The 8,358-nt window shown below is 44.3% G+C and overlaps 1 long non-coding RNA gene across 1 annotated transcript in view; it reads right to left on the reverse strand.

Annotated features, from left to right (window-relative positions):
• The window catches only part of LOC143519395 (uncharacterized), a 15,612-nt gene extending 7,504 nt beyond the window's left edge, over positions 1–8,108 (reverse strand). The window contains exon 1 of the long non-coding RNA XR_013132418.1: positions 3,440–8,108. This is a non-coding gene — a long non-coding RNA (uncharacterized LOC143519395). The remainder of the gene's footprint in view (positions 1–3,439) is intronic.
• Positions 8,109–8,358: the final 250 nt, after the last annotated feature.

Genomic DNA, 8,358 nt, shown 5'->3' on the forward strand with positions numbered 1-8,358 from the left:
TGTTTCAGTGTATTTAATCCCCGTGGTGTGTTACTCCCGTGTCGGTCTTTGTTTGTTCAGCCAGCCTTGCTCACCTCCACGCTCTGTACTTATGTCTTTCCTTCGTTCCCTGTACGCCGGTATGGTTAGTCCTGTCTTTGTCTTCCCTGTTGTACTTCTCTTGTGTCTTTACGGTTTTGTTTAGTTGTTCTTTGGTTTGTTAGATCTTCCCCAGTATTTTATTCCCTGCCTCCCCGTTTCTCTACTTTGGTTCATCTTTTGTCATTTGTCCTCGTCTACCCGTTTCCCCTTTTGTAGTTTCTTGTTTGTCGTACATTCGTTTCACCCCTAGGATTGTAAGTGTTTTCCCCATGCGTCTAGTCTTGTTGTTCAGCCTTTTCCGTCCTGTTTATATTGTTGCGGTCACACCGTTGAGTTGTTTGTACGTCTGTTATCGTTTATAAAGAAGTCTTTCCTTTGTGTGTTTTATTCTAGTTATTCTAGCGTTGTCTTTGATGTTTCGTATTACGTTGCTTTAGTTGCTGTGTTGTGGTGTTATGTTCGATCTAGTGTGTCTTCTCCCACCCTTAGTTGTTATCTCTGGTTGCCTGTGGTTTCTGTTTTGTTTAATAAATTGTTTATCTTGCTTTTGCGTCACCCCCGTCTCCGTGAATCGTTACAGTAGCCTACTTTAAAATGCTTGAAATTGTAATATTTCGTTTCACAAGCTGTCTGACTGAACAGTTCGTTTGTATTACGTTTACAAATAAATTTACAAATAATACCGCGCAGCTACACAAACGTAATGTCAGGAGATACTGTAGCGACTACTACTCCTCACGGCGAGTCTTAGCCCTTTAAGTGACACTGGGGGGGCAGCGACGGCGCGAGCCAGGGTTGCGTTATCAATAAAGTTTCCCTCCTCGGGATTTTTGGATTAAGCAGTTTCTGCCTCGGTTACCGAACCTGCTTCAATACATTGTTACTGTTAAAAATGCACTTCCAATAAAGTGAGTATTGGAAAAATTATTTTTGCTGCTGAATGTAACTACTAAAGTAACTTGTAATCTAACGTAGTTACTTTTAAAATCAAGTAATCAGTAACGTAACTAAGTTACTTTTAAAAGGAGTAATCAGTAATCGGATTACTTTTTCAAGGTAACTTAGCCATCACTGCTCCCTGAGCTACACATTGCCTTTCCCAACCTCATAATACAGCAGCCTCAGAGTTTGTAAGGGAAAACTAAATGACATGGCAGATACTGCCCCATGAACATTCCAAGGCCAGCACACACAACACAGAGATTTTACCCAAAATTACTCAGAAAATCAATGTGTTATAAAATTAGTCAGAAAATCACGGTGTTAAGTCTATCACCAACCAAACTAGTGGTTCACCAATATATACAGGATGGGGGTGGAGACACTAATTAGTATGAAGAAAAGGAGATGTAAGAGATTTCAAACCCACTGCTATGCTAACAACTGAAATATAGCACCATTGTGTCTTATTTCTGAGGAGGACTAACCCTAACCCAAGATTAAATGAGTCAGCAAAAGAAAAAAATTGCACATGGTACACGTATCTGAAGTGAGAGACAGAGTCTACTGCCAAGGTTTTCTGTGCTGCAGTCAGTCATATCTGCTGTTTCACTCTGTCATGGCCTTGTGAACATACAGGTGACGACAGAGGTGCAGTGTAAAGAGTGAGTAGTGAGGAGGTGGGTAGTGAGGACATGGGCAGTGTAAAGTTAAGTAGTGAGGAGGTGTTTAGTGAAGACATGGGCAATGTAAAGTTAAGTAGTGAGGAGGTGTTAAGTGAGGACATGAGCAGTGTAAAGGTGAGCAGTAAGGAGGTGTTAATTGAGGACATGGGCAGTGTAAAGATGAGCAGTTAGGAGGTGTTAAGTGAGGACATGGGCAGTCTAAAGGTGAGCACTGAGGAGGTGTTTAGTGAAGACATGGGCAGTGTAAAGTTAAGTAGTGAGGAGGTGTTAAGTGAGGACATGGGCAGTGTAAAGGTGTTTAGTGAGGAGGTGTTTAGTGAGGACATGGGCAGTGTAAAGTTAAGTAGTGAGGAGGTGTTAAGTGAGGACATGGGCAGTGTAAAGGTGAGCAGTGAGGAGGTGTTTAGTGAAGACATGGGCGGTGTAGTTAAATAGTGAGGAGGTGTTAAGTGAGGACATGGGCAGTGTAAAGGTGAGCAGTAAGGAGGACATGGGCAGTGTAAAGGTGAGCAGTACGGAGGTGTTTAGTGAGGACATGGGCAGTGAGGAGGTGTTTAGTGAGGACATGGGCAGTGTAATGTTAAGTAGTGAGGAGGTGTTAAGCGAGGACATGGGCAGTGTAAAGGTGAGCAGTGAGGAGGTGTTAGTGAGGACATGGGCAGTGTAATGGTGAGCAGTGAGGAGGTGTTTAGTGAGAACATGGGCAGTGTAAAGGTGAGCAGTGAGAAGGTGGGTAGTGAGGACTTGGGCAGTGTAAAGGTGAGCAGTGAGGAGGTGTTTAGTGAGGACATGGGCAGTTTAAAGGTGAGCAGTGAGGAGGTTGGTAGTGAGGACATTGGCAGTGTAAATGTGAGCAGTAAGGAGGTGTTTAGTGAGGACATGGGCAGTGTAAAGGTGAGCAGTGAGGAGGTGTTTAGTGAGGACATGGGTAGTGTAAAGGTGAGCAGTGAGGAGGTATTAAGTGAGGACATGGACAGTGTAAAGGTGAGCAGTTAGGGGTGTTAAGTGAGGACATGGGTAGTGTAAAGGTGAGCAGTGAGGAGGTTGGTAGTGAGGACATGGGCAGTGTAAAGGTGAGCAGTGAGGAGGTGGGTAGTGAGGACTTGGCAGTTTAAAGGTGAGCAGTGAGGAGGTTGGTAGTGAGGACATGGGCAGTGTAAAGGTGAGCAATGAGGTGGTTATTGAGGACATGGGCAGTGAGGAGGTGAGCAGTGAGAAGGTGTTTAGTGAGGACATGGGCAGTGTAAAGGTGAGCAGTGAGGTGGTGGGTAGTGAGGACATGGGCAGTGTAAAGGTGAGCAGTGAGGAGGTGTTTAATGAGGACATGGGCAGTTTAAAGGTGAGCAGTGAGGTGGTGGGTAGTGAGGACATGGGCAGTGTAAAGGTGAGCAGTGAGGAGGTGTTTAGTGAGGACATGGGCAGTGTAAAGGTGAGCAGTGAGGTGGTGTTAAGTGAGGACATGGGCAGTGTAAAGGTGAGCAGTGAGGAGGTGTTTAGTGAGGACATGGGCACTGTAAAGGTGAGCAATTAGGAGGTGTTAAGTGAGGACATGGGCAGTGTAAACGTGAGCAGTGAGGTGGTGTTAAGTGAGGACATGGGCAGTGTAAAGGTGAGCAGTGAGGAGGTGTTTAGTGAGGACATGGGCAGTGTAAAGGTGAGCAGTTAGGAGGTGTTTAGTGAGGACATGGGCAGTTTAAAGGTGAGCAGTGAGGAGGTGGGTGTCGGCAGCGTACCTGCTTCCTCATGACGTCCGTGGCTTGCATGATGCAGCGAGGGGGCAGGCCGTGTGTCCGAGCCAGCCGGATGGCCTGCTCCAGGGTCACGCTCAGGGTGCAGCTACAGGACCACAGACAGAACAATCAGCTCCAATACTACATACATACTGCACTCTACTGTGTTTAGAGTCATCAAAGGCTCAGATGTGGAGAAAACAGAGAGATAGAGAGAGAGATTGACAGGGAGATTGACAGAGAGAGGTAGACAAACTGACTAAACTAAGAGAAATGGAAGCCAGACACACTGATGAACATCACTGGCTCCCACAATACCCGATGTCACATTAAAATAATAATACTGATCAATGGAAAGCACCAAGCACTGTGCAGAGGGCCGAGGAGAAACCAGACACTCCACCGAGTGGATCCTGTCAACAATGATCCCTTCTCCTCCGCCGAACCATAGACGTATCGTTTCTGATTTAGACTACGTGTGTCTGTCACTCTGATTCCATTAACGGATACTCCAAGGACAGTGGTGCTCTCATGGTAGCTAGCTGACGGGTGTCACTCTGACACGGACTGAGCGGTGTCACCCCGACACAGACTGTCCCTGGAGCAAAGAACATCCCCCCGATACATGCTGTTAACACCCGCCTGTAAGCCGCACACTAAACCAGGAGCAGCACAACAGAGCACTAAAGCATAGCAGAGGAATTAAACCAGAACACAGGCTTCCTCTATTAGCCACCATGACCGAACTTCAACCCCTACCTCAGTAACACCACCTCAGCAAATCCACCCCTCAGTAACACCACCACAGCAAACATCAGCAAAGACTGGCTAATAAAAATAAGCACCTTTGCAGCTACATATTACACAATAATAAAGAACACATTAATACTCATTAATGCTAATACTAATACTAAGTAATACTAATGTAGTTAGTGTAATGGCTTATGTCTGAAGAATTGTCTGAGGTACCTTTAACCCTGAGAAACCATTTAAACCTGAGTAATCTTTAACCCTGAGTAACCCTATAACCCCGAGTAACCATACAACCCTGAAGTATAACCCTACAACACCTTTATTTATTGGATTAAGGTATACAGCCAAGAAACAGAAACACATGCTCGTACAAACAAGATTAAACAAAAATACAATACAATAAAATAAGCGAAAAATATATATATATACTATACTTACTATTAAACGGAGAGAGACAGAGGCAGGAGACAACAGCCCAGAGTGTATTGAAGCAGGTCACTTAAATTGTAACTAATTGGTATCTAAATAATCCTGGAGCTCTACATCATCGAGATGTTTCAAAAAGGGTCTCCATGCTTTATAATAATTCGTTATAGAGCCTTTTAGGGTGTGGCTAATTTTTTTTCAAGCTTCATGAAGTACAGTACGTCTTTTACACAGTGTGTGTGGGAAGGAAGATATGGTTTTTTTTCACTGTAACAGAATGAGTCGCCTTGCTAAAAGAGTAAAAAAAGCTACCAAATTGGATTTGCATTTAGATAAGGTGTACGTAGCTGGAAAGACACCAAATGAATGGAGCGGGAACAAGAGGCACTTGTAATATATCTGAAAGTGAACTGAATATTGAGTTCCAAAATGTCTGTAGTAAAGGACAAGTCCAAAACATATGGTATAAACTGGCCGGGGCTTGATGGCATCTATCACAGTTGGGGTCTATATTGCTGTACATTCTAGATCATCTAGCCTTGGTCCAGTATACTCTATGTAGAAGTTTACATTGTATTGCCCTATGTTTAGCACCCACAGAGGATCTATGAACCCGTGCCAGTGTTGCCTGCCAGGTCTCCTACAGTATATCTTCCCCTAGATCTTGAGCCCAAAGGGTTTTAATTGTGTGGTCAGAGAGCTGAAGGGCAAAAATCTTGGTATAGAATATAGATACAACCCCTTTCAGAGCAGTAGGGAAAGATGAAAAAAGTGTGTCTAGGGGTGACTGAGGCGGTGGGTTTGGGAATTTTTTCTTAACAAAGTCACGGACTTGCAGATAGCGACAGAAGTGAGAGCGAGGGAGTTTGAATACATCAGAAAGTTGTTGAAAAGATCCAAAAACTCCTTCTATATATAGATCAGTAATTGATTTTGTCATGTAACTTGAATAAGCAGTCAACAGTGTCATACAGCAGGACCATGAGGACTGCAAGTCCCAGAATCCTATGCTCTGTTTACCTTGTTCCTCCACCCTCATTATTAATATTCTCACCTGTTCCCATTCACAAATACACATATAAGCCAGTTTTTTCCATTACCTCATTGCGAAGTATTGTCAACTGATTATGGAAGCATACCAAGCGTTTTTCTCTGGCTGTGATTACCTGGTTCAAACTGATCTGTTGTTTACTCTGCTGTTTTGGATTTGCACTTTTGTACCATTGCCTGGAACTCGTTCTTGCTTGAAGATACTGACCTGGACCTTGCTTGAAGATGCCGAAGGACTGACCTGTTTTGACTCTGATTGTGGATTACGTTTTGATACTGCCTGCCTTGATCTGGTTTCTAAATATAGTTTTATAGGAGAGGAGGTTTCATATACTTGACATTCAATTTTCATTCATTTGTAGGTGGTACAGACATTCGTTGTGGGCATTATTTGGGTTTTATATTGTTTGACCTAAATTAATATATTGTGATATAAATTTTGCCCATATTGTCCAGCTTTAACGTCATCCTTTATCTGCTCAAAACCACTTCACACTACACAGAACCACAGCACACCATACAAAATCCCTGTACACCACACAGAACCACTGTACACCACACAGAACCACTGTACACCACACAAAACCACTGTACACCACACAGAACCACTGTACACCACACAGAACCACTGTACACCACACAGAACCACTGTATACCACACAGAACCACTGTACACCACACAAAATCCCTGTACACCACACAGAACCACTGTACACCACACAAAACCACTGTACACCACACAGAACCACTGTACACCACACAAAACCACTGTACACCACACAGAACCACTGTACACCACACAAAATCCCTGTACACCACACAGAACCACTGTACACCACACAGAACCACTGTACACCACACAGAACCACTGTACACCACACAAAATCCCTGTACACCACACAGAACCACTGAACAACACACAGAACCACTGTATACCACACAAAATCACTGAACACCACACAGAACCACTGTATACCACACAAAATCACTGAACACCACACAGAACCACTGTACACCACACAAAACCACTGTACACCACACAAAACGTCTGTACACCACACAAAACGTCTGTACACCACACAGAACCACTGTACACCACACAAGAGCAATGTCCATCCATCTGGGTCCAGGTTGCGGAGGCAGTAACCTAAGCAACCAGGCCCAGGCCCAACTCTCCCTAACCTCCTCTTCCAGCTCCTTGATGTAAAATGCTGTCCTAAAGAAAAATGGCTCCCAGGTCTTTATAAACCAGTCATCTCCATTTGATGGTGCACTTTCAGTAGAGGACACCTGCGTAGTCTGCACCAGGGGTACAGTCAATCCAGCCATGACACAAACTCCATCGTCTGCTATACTCCATCCACTCTATCATTCAGGAAATGAATCATCCAGTAATAGCGATTATCTCATATAAGACAGATGCTCAGCTGCAGCTGTTATGTGCCACCAGACAGGACCCTCCAGGCCCCAGAACATCTGAGCCACATAATCAGTGTTTAATAGCCTCACGTTTCCAGCATGTGTGTTGGGAGCTGGAATAGAATTGACATGAGCTGGATACGGTTCCTGGGTTGGAAAATATCTGGAAGATGTCTGGAAAATATACTAGAAGATATCTGGAAAATATACTAGATGTCACGTGTGTAGCATGGCCGGGCTTCACAACGCAATGCCTGTTGTTTATAGGCAGTGGGGCTGCCCTTGTCTTCCTGCTACAGATAGTAGTAGACAGTTCTTCAGTCACTGCCAGGACCACATAACTTCCTGCTATATAGTGAGCACGCTCTGGTGTGGCAGTAGGGTAGGGGTGGCCAACCCGTCAGAGACCAAGAGCCTTTTTTTTACTGTGTTACAAGGATGGGCATGTAAATTGTTGACGGGGGGGGTAATGGACAAAAAATAAGTATTATATCGGGATCGATCGCCAGTAGTTGGCGAATTAGTAACTCGTGTGAGCGTGTGAAGACAGTCAATTGCATGTTTTCCACTACGCCGGTTTTAAAAGTATTAGCAGCTCGCTAGGCTTGTAAATTAAATATACTGGTTCTCACATGTGTAAACAGAGCTGGGATATCCCCGAATCATGTGTGTTTGTGTGTGTGTGTGGTGTGTGTGTGTGTGTGTGTGTGTGTGTGTGCACGTGTATGTGTGCATACATGTGTGTATTAGTCTGTGTGTGCATGCACGTGTATGTGTATATACAGTATGTGTGTGAGTTTATAGAGGTGTGTATCTGTGTGTATGGGGTGGTGTGTGTGTGTGTTTATTGCAGGTTTTATAGTCTCATCTGGATGATGGTAACAGCACTGTGATTTATGTCAAATGGGACGATGTTGTTTGAACTGGATGTCTGATTTACTCACTCCGCTGTGGACCAGACAGACAGAACGGGGAGTAGCAGACACTCCACACACAATAGCTCTGCCTCTAGAGTATCATCACATCCACATACCACCATACACACACACAACCCCCCCCCCCCCCCCCCCCCCCCCCCCCCCCCCCCCCGTGAGGATGCAGCTCACACATGTAATCTCTGCAGTCTGACTATTGAATTTACCAGCATAAATTAGCTTTCAAAAAAGGCACAATAGTCTCATCAAAGAAATATTAAATCAGGACAGCCAAGCTGTGGAATGATTATTCTCTCTTCTACCATGAGTAAAATCATCAAATGAATCTGTTTCTAATGA

The sequence above is a fragment of the Brachyhypopomus gauderio genome, chromosome 7, assembly GCF_052324685.1.
Source record: "Brachyhypopomus gauderio isolate BG-103 chromosome 7, BGAUD_0.2, whole genome shotgun sequence".
In the NCBI taxonomy this organism is placed as follows: domain Eukaryota; kingdom Metazoa; phylum Chordata; class Actinopteri; order Gymnotiformes; family Hypopomidae; genus Brachyhypopomus; species Brachyhypopomus gauderio.